Genomic DNA, 23,329 nt, shown 5'->3' with positions numbered 1-23,329 from the left:
GCACGAGACGGAGCTCAGTGCTGGCTTCTCCCGGCTCTCTGTCCCGCATTGGAGAAGTAGGAGTTGGGGCCAGGTCGAGCCGCCAGTTTGGGCAAGGGCCGCTCTGCCCCCAACATCCCGGGCTGGTCCCTCGGGTCTCCGCCGCGGCTTTTCGGGCGCTCGAGAACTCGGCCGAGCCGCTAGTTGAGGGATGTCTTCCCAGCACCCACCGCGCCCTTCCGCCCACCTCTGGCATAGAGACACCAGAGTCCCGCTGAAAGTCCGAGACTAAGGCCCCAGCCCAGCGAGGGAAAGGGAGAGTTTGCTCCCTAGAGAGTGAGCGGGTCCGGGTAGGCGGGAGGGGTGATCTGCCCCGCGGGCGGCTGAGCTCCCTGCCGGAGTGCAAGGCTATTCCCAGCCTCGGCCCTCGGGGCCGGCCCCAGCGATCCCGGGAAGCTCTGCTTCCCCTAAGGGCCTGCGCGTCTAATGCACTAATCATGAATTCGTGGTGCGGTTACCAAGCTACTTCGCTCCCCACCAGCGGGCGGGCAAGCGCCAAGCCCTTTCTACCCAGCATCTCATTAACCTTCTTGTTGGGTGAAAAGACTGCATGGCAGGTGAAAATGCAGCTCAGGGTTGCGCCAGATGCCCAGGAACATAGTCAATAAGCAGCTGAAGGCGGGGTGAGCTGAGCGGGAGGGTAGAGGTGTCCCAGGTAACTAGCCATGCCATGAGAGGAAGAGGCCAAATTCACAAATCATGGGGCCTCCACCAGTCAGCAAAGCAGTCATTGCTAGAGGAGTAGAGCACGTTCCTTATTGCCTGGAGGTGAGTGTTTTTATCACTTGCTTTTCCCAGGCTGGAAGATTGAGGCTTAAGGAAATCAAGGTGTTTATTAGCCTAAAGTTATGGGACAAGTCAAATACAAGCTGAAATTCAAAGCAAAGTCTCGAGCTCCCTGAGCTTCACAACAGGCCGCTGGGGCGGTACTCCCTGGGAGAGGGACAGAGGAAGGAAAGGCAGGATGTGGCTGAGTTATCACAGTAGGCTTCCGGAGGAGGTAGTGGCTTAGATAGCCCTTGAATCTTGAGAAGGATTTTAACAGGCTGGGGATGGAGGTTGGGTGTCCCTACCTAAAAGGGACAAAGTAAAGAGGCATGAAGAATTCTACTCATAGAAAGAGGTAAATGAAAGCTAATCAGGCCAAAAAGTTAATATGTATACTGCATCTCCCAGGAAACGTTTGCATTTTAATAAAAATCCTCAATGCTTCAGTCATGAGGAGTGACGAATCATGGATGTTATGGGCACTGGTGCTTAAGATTTGATTTTTTAGTCAGCAGTCTCACAGTCTCCCCACTATTGCCCTAGTGGAACACTAGCCTTGGCTTCCATTTTCAGGGAACTTGATTAAAACGCTGAAAAGGGTTATTTCCAAACCCAGAACCAAGAATAGACCCTGGAGTCTTGTAGCTCATGTCAGACTCCTGTTGTCATTTAAATGGCTTTTTTTTTTTTTTGGATCACTGGAGTGGGGATTGTGATGACAGTAAGAAGCTCTTGTGAACCTAGGACTATGCTAGCCCTTTGCAAAAATGATCTCATATGATCTTCATAACAATACTATACGATTGAAATGATTTGTCCCTGTCTCACAAGTGAGGAAGCAAGTGAGGAAACCTCTTAAGTCAATTTTTTAAGCCTACAAAGCCATCAAGAGGTTAGAACAGGAATCTTAACTCATTTGTATGAGCTTCACATTATGTGCCCCATCCAAAAGACAAGATGATGTAGCCACCATCTTACCGTTCTCGAAACACATGCTGTGCCTACCATTTATTCCCTCTTTAGAAAGTATTTTATAATGGTAGAGCACTGAATTCTGGAGACCTGGATTCTAATTATGATTCTATCATTGTAAACTTGTGTAATCCTAAGCAAGTTGTTTTCCCTTTCTGAGCTTCAGTTTCTTTATCTGCAAAATGGAGTTAATACCCACATCACAAAGTTGTTAAATAGCATACTGAGAAGTACTAGGTTTTATTTTGGATATACAAGAGAGCCAGTGAAGATTATTGAGTAGGCAACTAATATCAGATCTGCATTTTAGGGGAAAAATCCACGGTGACAGTGTAAAAAGTTACTGTGACTTGGAAAGATAAGAGGTAAGGAAACCAAGCAATGAGCCAGGTAATAAAAAGTTGATAATCTGAAATAGGGCACTGACTAGGAATAAGGACAAAGGGATGGCTCTGTGAACTATTGTTATGGTAAAGTTGACAGAATAGACTTGGATAGTAAGAGAAAAAGAAGAAGCAAAGATGACGCTGACCTTTCCTTCTTACTTGAGTGAAGGAAAGGATGATAGTGTTAGTGAAGATTGGAAGTTAAGAGCCAAATCAGATCTGAAGGTGCCTGTGGCTTTATGTCTCTTCTAAACAATCCTGTCAATTACAACTTTAAAATACAATTTTGTTTCATTTATTTTTATTAGTTGGAGGCTAATTACTTTACAATATTGTAGTGGTTTTTGTCATACATTGACATGAATCAGCCATAGATTTACATGTATTCCCCATCCTGATTCTCCCTCCCACCTCCCTCTCTACCCGATCCCTCTGGGTCTTCCCAGTGCACCAGGCCCGAGCACTTGCCTCATGCATCCAACCTGGGCTGGTGATCTGTTTCACCATAGATAATATACATGTTTCAATGCTGTTCTCTCGAAACATCCCACACTCGCCTTCTCCCAGAGTCCAAGTTTTAATCATGACACTTCTCTGTTTTAAAAACTTTCATTGATTCTCTCTTTGAGTTAAGTTTAAATTCCTCAACTAGGCATAAAAGTCCTTTATCCTTTGGGACCAGCCCCAATTATTCAGCAAGTGTTTACTAAAAGCCTCTGTGTGTCAAACTATAGTATATACCAAGGACACAAAAAGACCTGCTACTTGTCTCTGAGACATTCGTATTCAACCTGTCTAGCTCCACTCTTTAACATTTTCTCCCCTTCCCTTTCACCCATTCATGGCAGGCCCCAAACACACCAGATTATCCATCATTCCATGATATATGGACACCTGCTCTTCTCTCATCCCTTACCACCCATTCTCCTCACTATCCACCAGTTGAGATTCTATGCCTTTCATGAATCTCCAGAGTGGGTTCAACAAAGTATGTAGGAGGGTTAGTCTTAAACTGGGGAGACATGTCTCTTGCCTTTGTCATACCATTCAGTCATTCATTTCACAAAGAGTTATTAAGCAAGTAGTATGTGCCAGTCACTAAGTCAAGCCCGGGAACATACAATGGTCCTTGTCCTCTTGAGGAAAAGAAAAGAGAAGGATGCAAAGGATGATACAAGGTTGAGAGTGAGGTGAGGTGATAGAAGTAGAGTTAAGGTCTCAAGATGAATGAAGTTTTCTCTATAGATTTCTAAATCAGACTTGGTTGACAGACATCATCAATAGGTACAAATCATTAGAGAGCACCTACTATGTGTTGTTGCTGTTGTTCAGTTGTGTCTGACTCTGCGACCCCGTGAACGGCAGCACACCAAGCTTCCCTGTCCTTCACTATCTCCCAGAGCTTGCTCAAACTCATGTCCATTGAGTCGGTGATGCCATCCAACCATCTCATCCTCTGTCATCCCCTTTTCATTCAATTTGGCTCATGCTCTTGAGAAGTGAGTGTGGCCCCTGTAAACTCTCTAAATTATTTTTCTTATCTGTCTGTGGATCTTAGAAAACCCCAATGGAGGTCTCTGGTTTACACTGCAAGGGAAAGAATGTATGTACTTTATTTCTGTCTCTAACAGAATAATCCCACAATGGAACCATTCCAATTACTTGTGTCCTTGATTAATCATACAAGTGGTGAAGCAAAGCAGTAGTTCCCTAACCTGGTTACACATTAGAACCACCTAGAGACTTTTGTACAAGTACTGACTCCTGGGTCCCTCTCCACATTTGCTGAATCAAAGCTTCTGGGGGTGGGAGCCAGGAATACATAGTTTTAAGAAGTCTCCCAGTAATATTACCGCACTGCCAGGTTATGAAACCACTAGACCAAAACAATAATAACCACAATCTTAGATCTCAAAGACTAGTACAATTTCTCTAAAATTTCTCCCAAAACTTTGGGGATCACCATAAAGATGTCAACTTTTACTATTGTCTTGTAAGGGCATGTATCATCACTATCATATCATTATTGTAATGATGTCTTAATAACTGACATATAGAAAATGTAGTAAGGACATAGTCTTTTACTGAGGAAAATCTTTCTCGAGAAAGCTCAGTTGACAACAAGTTTTCTAGTGTCAGCAGACTGATGAAAATGTCACAGACTGCCATGGGTCTGCAGATTATTCCTTGGGATTCACTGGACCAGATGACCTCTGAAAGCCCTTTATCCCTGACGTTCTCAATTTCAGGCCAAAGGTACTTGCTTGCTTTGGGCCTCTATTTTTTTTTCAATAGAAGTCTCAGGCTGAATAAAACTCAATAGGTCATTCTCATCATCCCTCTGTCCTGTACCTAAATCATCCTAACTACTTGAGAATGAATGACATATTGAGAACTTTCTCAAGAAGTGTGTGTGCATGCTCAGCCGCTTCAGTCATGTTCGGGTTTCTGCAACCCTATGGCTCCTCCATCAGGCTCCTCTGTCCATGGGATTCTCCAGGCAAGAATACTGGAGTGGGTTACCATGCCCTGCTTGGGGGATCTTCCCATCCCAGGGATTGAACCTGCATCTCCTGCATCTTCTGCATTGCAGGCAGATTCTTTACCCACTGAGCCTCCTGGGAAGCCCTTCTCAAGATGAGTACATAATTTTTCCTTCCTTTGTTCACTTTTCTTTATTTATCTCTATAAGGGTAACTGAAGAGTTCTGATGACATGGCACCATCTTGTATCTGACAGCCAAGTAAGATTGATTGTGAAAAGGAGCCAGGATGCTTGTAGTGGCAAAAGAAATAGTGATGGCAAAAGAAGTCCAAAGGCAAAGAAGACTTAGGTTTTGTTGTCCAGAATCAGGAAAGAGTACTGATGGAAATCCTTATTATTGGGAAAGGAAATTGAATGTTGACACCTCCTAGGAGCCACAGTGGAGGCATGGAAGGAAAAAGATATTGGATGTAGCCTGATTTCAGTTTGAGCCAGCAGGCTATTCATAATAATAGGTACATTAAAAACAAATCAATTGACCATATGCATGAAGCCTGCTTCCTGAATGCCAAGGAAGCAATTCTGCTCAATCGTTGGCCTATTATTAGAGCAGGCATAGAGGAGAAAGATGACAGAAGCAGCAGGAGCTTTATAGAGAACAATGAGATGGGATTTAACCCTCTGAGAGCTAGTACAGAGCAGCAAAACTTGAAGTGAGAGAAAGGGTGAAATGGATTGGTTTATTGATCATATCCAAGGTAGAAATGGAATGGGTTTTTAAACCTTTTGTTAATTAATTTTTTCATTTATTCAAGAATATTTATTGAGAGTCTCTGTGTGTGTGTGTGTGTGTGTGTGTGTGTGTGTGTGTGCGCGCGCAAGCATGCATGCTCAGTTGCTCAGTTGTGTCCAACTTTTGTGACTCCTTGGAATGTAGCCTGCCAAGCTCCTCTGTCCATGGGATTTTTCAGGCAAGAATATTGGAGTGGGGTGCCATTTCCTTCTTCAGGGATTTTCCTAGGGATCAAACCTGTCTCTGTTGCATCTCTTGCATTGGCAGACAGAGTCTCTACCACTGCGTCACCTGGGAAGCCCAACTGAGAGCCTACCGTCTGCTAAACATTGTGCTAAATCTTGGCTAAAAGTTTCCCGTCCTGAGGAGTGGCTCCCTTGTGGGACTGAAACAGAGGTGTCTTAGGTATATGGTTACAATGCAGTGTAAGGGGCGCTTTATATACTGGTTTCCTCTCCTAGTCTGTGACCTCCTTGAGCATAGGGTCTGCATTATTTATCTTTATGTCCTTAGGATTTAACACAAATGCCTGATACAAACAAGGTGCAATTAATTAATTGATTGATTAAACTATTTAGTGTAATAAAGCCCATACAGTAAGTAACCTACATACAAACCTTCAAATTGCAGACTTTCAAAGATGTGAATGTGTGTTCCAACAACATTAGGTGTGAGTGAAATTGCAGCTTTCCTTCCATATCCTATTGCTGACAGTCCTTCAGCTCTACCATCTCCCACCTCTTCTCCCTCCTCCAGTCAGTAACTCTTCTTGCCTGTTCACTCGATGCCAGCCCCTGTATGCCAGCTGTTGTACTGTACTACTGTACTTTTCAGAGTACTGCACTGTAAGGTTAAAAATGTTTTCTGTATTTTTTGTGTTTGTTTTTTATGTATTATTGTGTGAAAAGTATTATAAACCTATTACAGTACAGTGCTAGATAGCTGATTGTGTTAGTTGGAAACCTAGACTCACTTTGTTAGACCTATGAACAAATTGGGCTTATGAACATGCTCTTGGAACAGAACTCATTTGTATGTAGGAGACTTACTATAAACAACAGAGAAGAGGCTTATTGTTAAGGTTTATTGTGAGGATGAGAAATAAAATATGGAAAGCAGCTGGTACAGCACCTAGTAATAAATGTTAGCATGTAGTAAATGCTCAATAAATGTTAACAACAGGATGGTTTGCAGAATACTTTCTTTGGAAAAAGAATACAAGATAGTATGTTCTTTGGCATTGGTTCAACTCCAAAGTCTAGAACCTAGATGTCAGAGCTGGAATGTACCTTCCACAAAATCCAGTCTCCTCATTATACAGATGAGAACATTGAAACCTAAAGAAGCAGTAGGACTTACTTAAGGTGATATCTAAATTATCTAAGCTTTTCCTTCTAATTACCTCAAATTCTTGTGAACAGCAATATGACATACATACATATAAGGCAGGGGCATCATTTTACAATTAACACAGGGAAAAATTAAATCATTTACCCGAGAATCTATGATTCACATTGTGGCAGTCTAGCTCCAGAGTCTGTGATTTTTAATCACTAATAATTCTCTATCACAGCACTTATGAAATTGTATTAAAATTATCCATTTAACACATCTCCTCACTAGAACCTAAGTTCCTTAGGGATAAGAATGGTGTCTCACTTCCATTATGGATAGGTATTCATTCACAAATATTTATTGAGCAACTATTATACAATAAGGAATTGCTAGCCTTAAGATCAAGCCATATATTTGAAGCCAGAATTATCTAGCTCTGAGGTACTGTTGGTTTTTATTTCCCTTTTGTTATTTCCTTCCCTTTTCTAGTGTCTTGCTGTTTAGTTTCATCTGTTCTATGGAGTATGAAGTTCTGTGCCAGGCTTTGGGTCAGACTATTAAAGGAGAATAAACAGTGAGAAACTTCAAGAAGAAAGTGTAGTGTCAGAGACATGTTGAGATATGGGAGTTCCTCATCACATCAAGAGGCTTCTTTTAGTAAAGTCTTTGAGGTATTACATTTGGCAGGTTTTTGTTTTGTTTTGTTCAATTTAAGAAGTGCTCTGGCTTTACAGGATCTTTTGTCTGCCCCATGCCCATTTGTCCTTCTAAGAATTCAGTCTAGCTAAAAAGGTAAGTCAAACACATCCAGAAATATAACTCCCTTAACATCAGGTTAGTGGTTGAGAGAGCATAAGAGGGCCAAATGGGGAAGACCTCAGTGGGAATAGGGTGGGGTTCAGGTTAGCAGTGGGAAGACTTGGAGTAGACAAAGTGTGTCTGCATTCTCAGACATTTCCTGGTCCATTTCTTTGGGGTAGCTTTTCAGACTCCAAGATAGCAACAGACCTAAGGCCTTTAGAAACCCCAAGGCCCTTACACAGGAAATTTCTAGAGAGTAAGAGACAGAGGAATGAAACAGCGGTGAGCATTAAGGCCAGAATCAAGTATCAGCAGCTGAGTTAGAGGAAAGGGACTGGTATGCTCCGGCCCAGGGGCCAAGTTTCAAGTCTAACTTGCTGATCTTGCAGATAAAGAAAGCCAGTTAAATGGCAGGAAAAAATCATTCAAATGGAGCAGGGGCAAGGGTGCAAGGGGCAGGGGCAAAGGAGTTGGGTGGAGGGGAAGGACAAAGAAGAAGTTTATTTTTCTCCTTCAGTACATATTTACAGAGTTCCTTCTGTGCTCAATTAAACTCAGTTTCCCGAGGGCCTCTTTTTGGATGGAGGAGGAGACAAAGGAGGAAGGGTATATTTTGTTGAATCTTTCTGAGATTTGGAGGTATTAATCCACTTGCCCAAGGTCATGCTGTAAGTGGGACCAGAAACCTTCTTTGTTATCTCTTAATCACAGAACATTTCTCCATGCCACACTACCTCTTATAATGTCATTCAACTCCTTAAAAATCTGAAATGATTCCTCACTGCCTATAAATTAAAGTCCAGACTCCTGAGCTGCCCCACTGGGCCCCTCCTTATCTGGGGTCTGGTCAATTCTCTAATTTGTTTCTGGACCACTTCCCAGAGCTCTTTCCTTTCCCCCAAATGCCTTTGTCTCCTTTTTCTCAACTCAACCCCCCAAAATTGAAATACTTTTACCATGAACACCTGTATACTCATCACTGGATTCTACATTAACATTTTACTTTATCACATATCTGTCTACCTACCCAATTCTCTGTTGATCTATCAATCCATATTATTTTTAATGCATTTCAAAGTAAATTGAAGACATTATACATTTTTCCCTCAATATTTCTGTATGTATATTGTTAGAGTTCAATTTTCTTACAGTTTTTTCCTTTTGAGGTAAAACTTACATATAGTGTAATACATTAACTTTAAGAAAACATTTGTTGAGTTTTGACAAGTACTAACCCAAACCCCTATCAAGAACATTACCATCACCCTGCAAACTTCCTTCATGGGCCTTCCCAGCCAAACCCACCCCCTCTCACCCTCGAGAGAATCACCATGGATTAGTTGTGCCTTTTTAGAGACTCATATAAAAGGAATAATTCAGCTTGTAGCTTTTTGAACATAGTATCTTTCACAGCATAATGCTTTTGAGATTCAGCTGTGTTGTGCTGGGTAGTATTCCACTGTATTTGTATTGTATTTGTATTTTATTCACCAGTTGATGGGCTTCTGGGCTGTTTCTAGCTTACAGCTTTTATGAAAAAGGCTGCTATGAATTATTTTTTCACGGACATATTTTCACTTCTTTTGCATAGATACCTAGAAGTGGAAATGTCAGGTCATAGAGTAAGATAGATGTTCAACTATATAAGACACTGTCAGAACTGTGTCAGAATAAGTTGTTCCATTTGATACTGCTACTACCAGCAGTGTGAGTTCCAGTTACTCCATATTCTCACCAGTGTTTGATATTTTCACTTAATTTTTTTCATTTTAGTCATTGTAGTAGACGAGTAGTGGTTTTAACTTGAAATTTCTTGATGACTAATGACATTGAGTATTTTTTTTCATTTCCTTATTGGCTTTATCTTTTGTGAAGTGTATGTTCAAATATGTTTGCATTCTTAATGCCAAATTTTTCTATTTTTTAAAAAATTCTTTTATTTCTTGGCTATGCCTCATGGCTTATGGAATCTTAGTTCCCCGAGCAGGGATTGAACCTTGGCCACCACAGTGAAAGAGCCAAGTCCTAACCACTGGACTATGAGGGAATTCCCTGTGTATTTTTAAATTAGGTTGTCCATCTTTTATTATTGAGTTTTAGGAGAACTTTACATGTCCTGAATACCAATCCTTTGTCAGATGTATGTTTTGCGAATTTTTCTCCCAGTCTACGGTTTGATTACCAATTTTCTTGACAATGCCTTTTGATGAGTAGACATTTTTAATTTCAATAAAATCTAATTTAGTTTCTTTTTTCTTGTTTGGATATCTTTCTGTGACTTGTTTAAGAAATCAATGCATGTCTGCAAGTCATATATATTCTCCTCTGTTTTCCTCTGAAAGCTTTATGATTTCAGATAATACATTTAGACTTATAATCCATTTCAAATGAATATTTGTGTATGATATGGATATCCTATTATTCTTATGCTATTTGGAAAGACTTCCATTTCCTCCATTGGACTGTTTTGGTTTCTTCTCTTTTTACTATTAGCTCAAAAAGTGAATGTGTGCATATCATTGGATTTTCACAAATGGGACACTCCCATTTAACCAACCCCCATATCCCAGTAACTGTATCATTACTTGCAACCTAGATGCCCTCTTTGTGCCTACTTAGAATTACAACCTCTCCTTCTGCTCTGGTGGTAACCACTATCCTGATCTCTGTTAGCACAGATTAATTTTGCCTAATTTTTTTACTTTATGTAAACAGAATCATACTTGTGTACTCTTTTGTGTCTGGCTTCATTCCTTCAATTCTATGTTTCTGAGAGTCATCAATTTTGAGTATAACCATAGTTCATTCATTTTCATTGCTGCATATTATTTTATTGAATGAATATACTACATGGACTAGGAAAAGTCAATCCTCATCCAAATCCCTAAGAAGGGTAGGACCAAAGAATGTGCTAACCATCAGACAATTGCACACATCTTCCATGCTAGTAAGGTCATGCTTAAAATCTTGCATGCTAGGCTTCAGCATTATGCGAACCAAGAACTTCCAGATGTCCAAGCTGGGTTTAGAAAAGGAAGGGGAACTAGAGATCAAATTGCCAACATTTGCTGGATTATAGAGAAAGCAAGGGAATTCCAGAAACACATCTATCTCTGTTTCATCAACTATGCTAAAGCCTTTGTGTGGATCATGACAAACTGTGGAAAGCTCTTAGAAAGATGGGAATACCAACCGGACCATCTTACCTGTCTCCTGAGAAACCTGTATGTGGGTCAAAAAGCAACAGTTAGAACCCTGTATGGAACAACTTCTTGGTTCAGGATTGAGAAAGGAGTATGACAGGGCTGTCTGCTGTCACCCTGTTTGTTTAACCTATGTGCTGATCACATTATGAGAAATGCCAGGCTGGATGAGTTACAAACTGGCATCAAGATAGGCAGGAGAAACATCAACAACTTCAGATATGTGGATGATACCCCTCTAATGGCAAAAAACGAAGAGGAACTAAAGACCTCATCAATGAGGGTGAAGGAGTAGAGTGAAAGAGCTGACTTAACACTAAATATTTAAAAAACTAAGATCATGGCATCCAGCCCCATTACTTCATGACAAATAGAATGGGAAAAAGTGGAAGTAGTGACAGACTTCCTCTTCTTGGGCTCCAAAATCACTACAGATGATGACTGCAGCCATGAAATCAGAAGACGATTGCTTCTTGGCAGGAAAGCGATGACAAACCTAGACAGTGTGTTGAAAAGCAGAGACATTACTCTGCTGACAAAGGTCCACTATGGTCTTCCCAGTGGTCATGTACAGTTGTGAGAGCTGGACCATAAGGAAGGCAGAGGGCCGAAGAATTGATGCCTTCAAACTGTGATGCTGAAAAAGATTCCTGAAAGTTCCCTGGACAGCAAGGACATCAAACCAGTCAATCTTAAGGGATATCAACCCTGAATATTCACTGGAAAAACTGATGCTGAAGCTGAAGCTCCAGTATTTTGGTCATCTGATGCGAACAGTTGATTCATTGGAAAAGGCCCTGATGCTGGGAAAGATTGAGGGCAGAAGGAAAAGAGGGTGTCAGAGGATGAGATGGCTGGATGGCTTCACCAACACAATGAACATGAACTTGGGCAAACTCTGGGAGATGGTGAAGGACAGGGAGGCCTGGTGTGCTACAGTCCATGGGGTCACAATGCATCAGACACGACTGGCAACTAAACAACAACAATTACATGGACATGGATGTTTGGGTTGTTTCCAGTCTTTGACTATAATGACTGGTGTTGCACATATGTCTGCATTTTTGTTAGATGTATACTTAGGAAGTGGAACTACTAGCTCATAAGGTATGCATATCTTTACATTTTAGTTGATGCTGATGAACAGTTTTCTGAAGTGATTATTTCAATATGTACTCTCACTAGTCACTCTGCATCCTTGACAATACTTGGTATTGTCAATCTTTTTCATTTTATTTGTTCTGGTGTAAATGATATTGTGGCTTTTATTTTATTTCCCTGATTAAAAGGTTGAGGGCTTTTAATATATTTATGAAACATTTATTTATCCTCTTGGAATTATCATCTTTTTACTTGTGACCATTCTGGTGGGTGATTTACTTCCTTTTATACTTACTAAAAATATATTCTACCTTTAAGATGCAGCTCAAATATCACCTTTTTCATAAGGCTTTCCCATTTTATATGCCTCATAAATGTCTCTTCAGAATTATCATAGCACTTCGCACTCAATTATATTTCACTATTATTTGGCATCTATTTTCATGCATTACTGGGTTAAACTGTTAAGGCAACACCAGATTTGTGTCATGGGCCTATCTTCTTGTACTTACCTCTTTTCCTTGGCTAGAAGCTCTTCAAGGACAGAAATTCCACCTTGTTTAATTCTGCACACCCTTCTCCATTTACTATTCCCACACTTACAGAGTGACAAGTGCATAGTAGCTTCTCAATAAACATTTATTGAGTTAAATGCATGTTTTTGAATATATGACACATTACTTTGGATCTACACAAGACCTCAGCAAGTGGTTGATAATGTCAAATTAATGCTAAAATACATTTTGTATGGAAAGAATTAAATCAAGTCATTGAAAGCTCTTCCATAGCCATTAGGCTCAGAACTAGACTTTGGATTCAGTTTCCTTGGCCAGAAGGACAGGGACTATTTTTCTTAGGTACCTGCCATGCTCCTAGGCTGTCAGTTTCATGGGAGCAGGGACTATTACCTCCAGTACCTAGAAGGATGCCTAACACATGGTAGGTGCTTAATTATTGACTGTCACATGATTGATCAAGTCAACAAAGTGGCTTGAGCCTCCACCGTCTATCCCATCCTTTCCTGATTTTTAAAATGCTGTATTAATGGCTGGTTCCTTCAAGTTATGCTCTTTCAAAATACCAGTGCCCATAGAGATGTGATTCACTTAACCTTTCACATGTATATTGTGATTGGCTCTTCACAAAGCAACTTCATGTCCAGTATCCCCTTTGATCTATACAGCAGTTTTCTGAGGTAAGTGGGTCAGGGGTTATCATGCCTGTCTTGCAAAGAAGAAACTGAGGCTCAGAGAGGTGAAATTATTTTGTTCCAAGTTACACAACTAGTAAGTGAAAAAGCCAAGACTTGAACCCATGTTTTCTTATCTCCATCCAGAAATTTTCCCACCACAAATGAATTTATCAGATTGGTGAAAGCTGGTGTAGTTGAGTTCCCTGGGGGTGTGAATGGAGTGAGAAAGAACTACAGAGAAAACAACAAAGGGGAAGAAGGATCCTGAAGACAGAAGTGGGAAGTGGGGAGAGACAGTTGAAGATGAGTCTGATGCTATGGCTGGTCTGTACTCTTTCTACTCATTGCCTCAGTGGTGCCAGTTTTACCAGGGTGGCTCAATCCTATACCTATATCAGTAGAGCTCCTTCAAGGTGAACACTTTCCTAGCTGTGAGGAACCCAGTCCAGGGGATACTTATGAAAGAAACAATATTTCGGGCCTTCTTCCTTTTAGGTTTTTGAAGCTTTTGGAGGGTAAGTGGGGAAGCAGAGATGATGGTAAACATGGCCCTTATGCCAGCCAATCAGCAACAAAATCCCTATGTCCAGTCCAGGTTTCTGGAGAAGCACCAAATGTGTGATGGGGCTGGGAATGGATCCCCAACTTCTCATCCAACTATGGAAAGCCAAATACAGTTATCAGAATCAGGACTTTCCTGGTGGCTCAGACGGTAAAGCATCTGCCTACAATGCAGGAGACCTGGGTTCAATCCCTGGGTCGGTTATCAGAATCAGACATTGCTAATCAGTTACAGACCCATTTCCAACACTTTCTTTTTGAAGTGCCCCATGAACAAGTCTGGGTGGGAGAGGAGTTTGAGAGGAGCCACAGCCCAGCTACAAGTACTTTTGGAGTTGAGTTTTCTGGTCACATTCAATTTGTTCATTCCTGTTTGGAGAATAAGTCCTGTGTTTGCAACCAATATGAAGGAGTAGGGTAAAGGAAGGAACATTGGTGACAAATGTCAGTGGTTAAAAAAAGCAAAAGACTCTATGGCTATGGCCTTGCAACTCTACACTTTGAAGGGTATTTAACACCTATCAGTCTCCACAGGTGAGGGAAGAGAAAATCAAGCCTTTGGACTAGGGCTTCTGAAGTTGTGTAGGACAGGGCTCGTGCCCACTCTCCTCCCCCTCCGCACTTTCATCAAGCCTTTCTCTGCTCTTGCAGCAACCTACATTCCCCATCCCAGCACTCTAATCAGCTATTTGCTGAGATGTTTCACCCACTGGCATTTAAGCCCCTTTTTATCTTCTCAGGCATGTAATAGGTGCTCTATAATTTCACATTGTGTGTATGAGCAAATGAGACTAGGATTTAGAAGATGAGACCTCACAGGTACTTGACCTAGAGAGACATGGGAAATCAATGTACCCCACACCTGCCTTGGAACTCCAGAGTCACAGGTTCTGTAGCAGTCCCAATTCAATAAGCAAATAGCATTTCTTATTCTTCCTTTCCTTCCTTCTTTCCCATGGGAGATTCTGGATAGTGAAGGGGCTTCCTAATACCCTTGGACTATGATACAGTCGAAGGAATAAAGGACTGGGAGTCAGTAGACTTGGGTTTAAGTCCCAGCTCTGTCACTGTGTGACCCTTATCCTTTCTGGGTCTTTTAGTGTCTTTCCCTGACAATAGAATGAACTAGGACAAGTACTTTCTTGACTGTGTTCTTTGGTGTCATCTCCTGAAGTGCAATACAAGGACAAGAGACAATTTTAAGTGCTATCAAAAACAAATCTTAAATTTCAATAATTGTGGATGTATTTTAATATGAATTAGAAAAATATGGTTAGGACATTAAATCTATATTACATAGTATGATGCTGGATTTATTTAAGAAAAAAAATGAGTCAATTTAAAGAAACATATTAAATAAACATTATCACACTGGCTGGTAGATAATGTATAATTATATAGGCACTCTGAGTAGGACTGAAAGTTGGACCGCACTGCCCTAGAGTTCTGAGGCATCTCTTCAGGCTAAGGTTGAACCCAGGTCTTCCCCCTGTCAACCATCACCACTATCAACCATCACCACTATCCTATGCAAAAGAGTTGCATCTTATTTAAAGAATTAAAAAATAAAAACAAATCCCCAAACCCCTGAACCTGGCCTAGGTGATCCTCCAAGGGTCCCCCTGTGCAGACCTTCTAATATTTTAACATTCTAACACAACAACCAGACTTGGATATTCTGTTGGTCCAAGGAGTAACTTGATGGCTATGTCTGAATCATGTGATTTGAAAAGCTGCCCACTTTCCTGCAGTGTACTTCAGACTCCAGGGCAAAGTTATCAGAAGAAATTTGGAAGCTGCCATTCAAAGTTAGTTTTGAGGGGGCAGGGTGGTGTAACAGTCTCAAGCCCAGCTGCCCCCTAGTGGCCGTAGGTTAGGCATCAATGTGCATGGAGAGTGAGTTCCTTTTGACCCAGGTTGGCATCCATTCAGAGCAGATAGTTCCAGAGCACAGTGGTTTTCAACAAACCTCAGAGACCATGGAGGACGATAGCGCAGGGCTGAGAGTGGAGTAAGAAAAAAATCAGAAATCTTTATAACTCTGGCTGTCACACCTGAGTCAGCTATATACTGCCTTCAGCCCCCAAACCGAATGATAGTAAGACTCGCTAAACCTGGCCTTAACCCAACATTCAGAGAGTTTGCTTGACTCCCAAGTCCATCTCAAGAAGGGACTATTGTTATTTGACCAGGCTCATCTTCCTATCCTCACATGTAGTCTTAGAAGCAGCTCCCCAGTCAAAGAACTACTTGCTATTTCCACAGCACTGAGAGGCATGGGAAGAATTTAATACCTTGCCACATAATTTCCATCAGTTCTCATGCATCCATGATATTAAAAAATGGTGTTTTCTCAAATTTATGCAATGCGCTTCGCAAACATGGCTTAAAGAAGAGGTCCCTAGTCTGCTTCTCTAGCCAATCCCCTCTGCCACCCCTAAAAATTGACTGTTTGGAAATTCTAGAGCCACTTCAGTCCTTGGATTGCAAGTAGCACTCATAACTAGCAGGGGATAGTATTTCAAGAATTAAGATAGATCAATCACCAAAAATTATGCAATAGGACACTCCAGGTACACAACCCTCCCCAAAAGCAACAACTAAGCTAGAAAAACTATCAGAATTAGCTTTAGAAAAGCTCTGCAATCTAGTAAAAAAAAAATTTACAATGGGACTTAAAACACCAAAATTTGCTAAAGATGTTGCTTTGTAGTAAGAAAGTGTTATGGTGTTTTAAATCATTCATTTACCATCCCCCACACCCCAGATCAACAGCAGCTATGAGGACAGTACCTGGCACAACTGATGCAAGTTGATAGTCACAAAGGGAGCAATATGGACCTTACTCTTAAAGAATTGTGTTATAGATCTCAATCTCCCTAGAGGCTCCCTCAAGAACTGGTACAACAGTTTCTTTTTATTTTGCTTGACTCAAAGTCTCCACTAGGGTCAGGTGGCTTCCAGAGAGGCTATTACCAAAAGTGTTTAAATACAAAGGTATTGGGCACAGCAGCCTGGGACAAAGGACAACATAGACAAACAATAGATCTAGAAGCCTGGGAAGGAAGAGACTGGGCAGGAGATATGTGTGAGAATAAGGACTATTAAAAGGTTTTATGGGGGAGAACATGATGATGGAGGAGTAGGTGATCATGGAGTACATCTCTCTCCATCTATACATCAAGAATACACCTTCAGACACAGAAGTGCATGCAGAACACCAGTTGAGAGCAGACAGGAGTACCTGACTAGCAGAAAAGAATATATAGACCCACGCAAAACTCGAGACTAAGCCCTGAGCCTTTGGAGAAGAAGCACTGGCTCCAAGACCCTAGACTACCAGAGATACTACCAGAGGGGGTATCAAATAGTGAGAATTCACACAAAGGAAACCGCTGGAACACAAGACTTGGCATCACCGACCATCAGTAGCACTCTGTGCAGGACACCTCACCTAAACAACAAACAACACACAAACACAAACCCAATCACCAACAGACAGGATTACCAGCTCACTCAGCCTTGCCCATCAGAAGAAAAACAAACAAACAAAAACTCAGCACAAATCTCACCCTATAAAAAGTTTACAAAAACCACTGGACCAACCTTAGCAGGGCAGAAAACAAAAGGAAGAAAGAATTCAACCTTGAAGCCTCAGAAAAGGAAACCTCAAACACAGTAAGTTAAAAAAATATAATAATAATGAAAAGACAGAGAAATACTACACAAATTAAGGAACAAACTAGAAACATAGAAGTCCAAATAAATGAAGAGGAGATAGGGAAATTACCTGAAAAAGAATTCAGAATAATGATAGTAAAGATGATTTAAAAAAAAAAAAAAAAACTTGAAAGAAAAATGGAGAAAATGCAAGAATCAGTTAACAAAGACCTAGAAGAATTAAAGAATAAACATACAGAGACAAACAACACAATTACTGAAATTAAAAATACTATAGAAGGAATCAATAGCAGAATATCTGAAGCAGAGGAACGAATCAGTGAGATGGAAGATAAAATGGTGGAAATAAGTTCTGAAGAGCAGAATAAAGTAAAAAGAATGAAAAGAACTAAGGATAACCTCAGAGGCCTCTGTAAGAATATCAAACACACCAACATTTGAATTATAGGGGTTCCAGAAGAAGAAGAGATAAAGAAAGCTTATGAGAAAATTTTTGAAGAAATTATAGTTGAAAATTTCCCCAACATGGAAAAGGAAACAGCCAATCAAGTCCAAGAGGCACAAAGAGTTCCATACAGGATAAACCCAAGGAGAAACATGCCAAGACACATACTAATCAAACTAACAAAGACTAAACACAAAGAAAGAATATTAAAGGCAGCAAGGGAGAAGCAACAAGTAACATACAAGGGAAACCAAATATGCTTAACAGCTGATCTTTTAGCAAAAACTCTGCAGGACAGAAGGGAATGGAAGGATATATTTAAAGTACTGAAAGGGAAAAATCTACAACCAAGGTTACTAGGATCTCATTCAAAATTGATGGAGAAATAAAAAGCTTTTCAGACAAGCCAAAGTTAGAATTCAGAGAAGAACATTAGATGAGATGGATCTCATTGATATCTTCAGGACATACCATCCAAATGCAGAAGAATACACCTTCTCAAGTGCACATGGAACATTCTCCAGGATAGACCACATCTTGGGTCACAAATCAAACCTCCAGTAAATTTAAAGCTGAAATCAAACCAGCTTTACAACAAATGTTAAAGGAACTTACATAATCAAGAAATACAAGAGAAAAAGAAAGATCTACAAAATCAACCGCAATTAAGAAAATGGCAATATGCACATATATATCAATAATTATTTTAAATGTGAATGGATTAAATGCTCCAACCAAAAGACACAGACTGGCTGAAGGGATACAAAAACAAGACCCATATGTATGCTGTCTACAAGAAACCCACTTCAGACCTAAAGACACATAGACTGAAAGTGAGAGGATGGAAAAATATATTCCATGCAGATTAGAAGCAAAAGAAAGCTGGAGTAGCAATCCTCATATCAGACAAAATAGACCTTAAAATAAAGGAGATCACAAGAGATAAGGAAGGACACTACAGAATGATCAAGGGATCTTTCCAAGAGAAAGACAAAACAATTGTAAATATCTATGCACCCAACATAGGAACACCTCAACACATAAGACAAGCACTAACAGACATAAAAGGAGACATTGACAGTAACACAACAATAGTAGGAGACTTTAACACCCCACTCACACCAATGGACAGATCATCAAAACAGAAAATTAATAAGGAAACACAAGCCTTAAATGATACATTAGATAAGGTGGATCTCATTGATATCTTCAGGAATACCACCTAAATGCAGAAGAATACGTCTTCTTCTCAAGTGCACCTGGAACATTCTCCAGGATATACCACATCTTGGGTCACAAATCAAACCTCAGTAAATTTAAGAAAATTGAAATTGTATCAAGTATCTTCTCTGACCACAAAGCTATGAGACTAGATATCAAGTACAAGAAAAAAACTGTAAGAAGAACAGACACATGGAGATTAAATAGCATGTTTCTAAATAACCAACAGGCTGCTGAAGAAATCAAAAGGGAAATAAAAAATTTTCTAGAAACAAATAATAATGAAAACATGATAACTCAAAACCTATAGGATGCAGCAAAAGCAGTCCTAAGAGGGAATTTTATAGCAATACAATCCTGCCTCAAGAAACAAGAAGAACATTAAATAAACAACCTACCTTTACATTGAAAACAACTGGAAAAAGAACAACATCCAAAAAAAAAAAACAAAACCAAAATTAGTAGAAGAAAAAAAGTCATAAAGATCCGAGCAGAAATAAATGAAAAAGAAATGAAAGAAACAATAGTAAAGATTAATAAAACTAAAAGCTGGTTCTTTGAGAAGATAAACAAAATTGACACACCCTTAGACAGACTCATCAAGAAAAAAAAAAGAGAGAGAGAGAGAAGAATCAAATTAATAAAATTAGAAATGAAAAAGGAGACAACGCAGAAATACAAAGGATTATAAGAGACGATTATGAACAACTATATGGAAATAAAATGGATAACCTGGAAGAAATGGACAGGTTCTTAGGAAAGTTCAATCTTCCAAGACTGAAACAGGAAGAAATATAAATTATGAACAACCCAATTACAAGCACTGAAATTGAAGCTGTAATCAAAAATCTCTCAAAAAACAAAAGGCCAGGGACTTCCCTGCTGGCCCAGTGGTTAAGACTCTGAGCTCCCAATGCAGGGGGGCCAGGTTTGATCCCTGGCCAGGGAACTAGATCCCACATGCTGCAACTAAGACCTGGTGCAGCCAAATAAATGAATTAAAAAAAAAAAAAAAAAAAAAGCCAGGACAAGATGGCTTCACAGGAGAATTCTATCAAACATTTAGAGAAGAAATAATGCCTATCCTTCTCAGACTCTTTCCAAAAATTGCAGAGGAAGGAACACTTCCAAACTCATTCTACTAGGCCACCATCATCCTGATACCAAAACCAGACAAAGACAACACACAAAAAGAAAACTACAGGCCAATATCACTGATGAACATAGATGCAAAAATCCTCAACAAAATTTTAGCTAACAGAATTCATCAACACATCAAAAAACTCATACACCATGATCAAGTTGGATTTATTCCAGGAATGCAAGGATTCTTCAATATATGCAAATCAATCAATGTGATACACCATATTAATAAATTGAAGGATAAAATCATATGATAATCTCAGTAGATGCATAAAAAGGCTTTGACAAAATTCAGCACCCATTTATGATTAAAACTCTTCAACATAGTAAAGGTCATAAATGATAAGCTTACAGCAAACATTATTCTCAGTAGTGAAAAACTAATCCTCCTAAGATCAGGAACGAGACAAGGGTGTCCACTTTCATCACTATTATTCAGCATAGTTCTGGAAGTCCTAGCTACAGAAATCAGAGAAGAAAAAGAAATAAAAAGAATCCAGATCAGAAAAGAAGAAGTAAAGCTCTCATTGTTTGCAGATGACATGATACTGTACATAGAAAACCCTAAAGATAGTATCAGAAAATTACTCGAGTTAATCAATTAATTTAGCAAAGTTGCAGGATACAAAATCAATATACAGAAATCACTTGCATTTCTATATACTAACAATGAAAAATCAGAAACAGAAATTAAGGACTCAATCCCATTCACCATTGCAACAAAAAGAGTTAAATATCTAGAAATAAACTTACCTTTTGTAGCTCAGTCAGTAAAGAATCTGCCTGTAGTGCAGGAGACCCAGGTTTGATCCCTGGGTTGGGAAGATCCCCTGGAGAAGGAAATGGTGACCCAGTCCAGTATCCTTGCCTGGAAAATCTCAAGGACAGAGGAGCCTGGTGGGCTGCAGTCCATGGGGTTGCAAAGAGTTGGGCACGACTGAGCAACTAACACTTTCTTACTTATGTAAGCAGACAGAAGTACTGTACACAGAAAATTATAAGACATTGATGAAAGAAATCAAAGATGACATAAACAAATGGAGAGATATTCCATGTTCCTGGGTAGGAAGAATCAACATTGTGAAAATGACTATACTATCAAATGGAATCTACAGATTCAATGCGATCCCTATCAGATTACCAATGACATTTTTCACAGAACTAGGACAAAAAGTTTCACAGTTCATATGGAAACACAAAAGACCCCAAATAGCCAAAGCTGTCTTGAGAAGGAAGAATGGAGCTGGAGGAATCAACCTTCCTGACTTCAGATTATACTACAAAGCCATAATCATCAGAACAGTATGATACTGGGGGAAAAAAACAGACATATAGACCAAAGGAACAGGATAGAAAGCCCAGAAATAAACCCATGCACCTATGGGCAACTTATTTTTGACAAAGGAGGCCAGAATATACAATGGGGCAAAGACAGCCTCTTTAGTAAATGGTGCTGGGAAAACTGGACAGCTACATGTAAAAGAATGAAATTAGAACACTTCCTAACACCTTACACAAAGATAAACTCAAAATGGATTAAAGACCTAAGTGTAAGACCAGAAACTATACAACTCTTAGAGGAAAACATGGGCAGAACACTCAATGACATAAATCAAAGCAAGATCCTCTATGACCCACTTCCTAGAGTAATGGAAATAAAAACAAAAGTAAACAAGTGGGACCTGATTAAATTTAAAGTTTTGCATAGCAAAGGAAACTCTAAGCAAGGTGAAAAGACAACCGTCAGAATGGGAGAAAATAATAGCAATTGAAACAACTGACAAAGGGTTAATTTCCAAAATATAAAGCAACTCATACAACTCAATGCTAGAAAAACAAACAACCTAATCAAAGAGTGGGGAAAAGACCTAAACAGACATTTCTCCAAAGAAGAAATAAAGATGGCTAACAAACACATGAAAAGATGCTCAGCATCACTCATTATTAGAGGAATGCAAATCAAAACCACAATGAGATATCACCTCACACCGGTCAGAATGGCCATCATTTAAAAGTCTGCAAACAATAAATGCTGGAGAGGGTGTGGAGAAAAGGGAACACTCTTTCATTGTTGGTGGGAATGTAACTTGATACAGCCACTATCAAAGATGGTATGGAGATTCCTTAAAAAACTAGGAATAAAGACATATACCTGAGGAAACCAGGGTTGATAAAGACACATGTATTGCACTGTTCATTGCAGCACTATTTACAATAGCTAGAACATGGAAGCAACCTAGATGTCCATCGACAGATGAATGGATAAAGAAGTTGTGGTACATATGCACAATGGAATATTACTCAGTCATAAAAAGAAATGCATTTGAGTCAATTCTGATGAGGTGGATGAATCTAGAACCTATTATACAGATTGAAGTGAGTCAGAAAGAGAAAGATAAATGTCATATTCTAACATACATATACGGAATCTAGAAAAATGGTACTGAAGAATTTATTTACAGGGCAGCAATGGAGAAACAGACATAGAGAATATACTTATGGACATGGGGAGAGGGGAAGACAGGGCGAGATTTATGGAAAGAGTAACATGGAAACTTACATTACCATATGTAAAATAGATAGCCAACTGGAATTTTCTGTATCGCTCAGGGAACGCAAACAGGGGCTCTGTTTCACCCTAGAGGGGTGGGATGGGGAGGGAGATTGGAGGGAGGTTCAAAAGGGAGGGGATATATGTATACCTATGGCTGATTCATGTTGAGGTTTGATGGAAAACAACAAAATTCTGTATACCAATTATCCTTCAATAAAAAAATAAATTATAAAAAAGCTTTTATATATACCAGAGAATTAAAAAAAACCCATGTGTATAACAAGGTCAAGACACATGCTTGAAAAGGCCTGAGAAGACCCTAAGCTTTAATTTCTGACTGGTCTTCAGGTTTGACATGTATAAGAAGTAGAAGCTGAGGCAGAGTTGTAAACGACCCAGCAAAGCACTGAAGGAGGGCCCCAATACCAAACCAATAAGCACAGATTATGAGAGTATTTTTTTTCCTTTCCTGTTTTTCTTCTTTTTTGCATTTCTCAGCTGCAGGTTTTTAGGGTAACTGTAAAAACAACAACTGATCATTAAGCTAACAGAACACAGACTTCAGTAGGCATATAACAAAGAATATAGACTTCATAGGATAGTTTAGAAAAGTCACTATACAAGCAAACAGCAATATACAATAGTCACCA

The 23,329-nt window shown here is 39.7% G+C and overlaps 1 pseudogene; it reads left to right on the top strand.

Moving 5' to 3' along the window:
* The first annotated feature begins 624 nt into the window (after nt 1-624).
* The window catches only part of LOC136154521 (neurabin-2-like), a 135,550-nt pseudogene continuing 112,845 nt past the window's right edge, over nt 625-23,329 (top strand).

The sequence above is a fragment of the Muntiacus reevesi genome, chromosome X, assembly GCF_963930625.1.
Source record: "Muntiacus reevesi chromosome X, mMunRee1.1, whole genome shotgun sequence".
NCBI classification, from domain to species: Eukaryota; Metazoa; Chordata; class Mammalia; order Artiodactyla; family Cervidae; genus Muntiacus; species Muntiacus reevesi.
The sequence above is the reverse complement of the archived record's forward strand: the minus strand, read 5'-3'. Positions and strand labels throughout refer to the sequence as shown.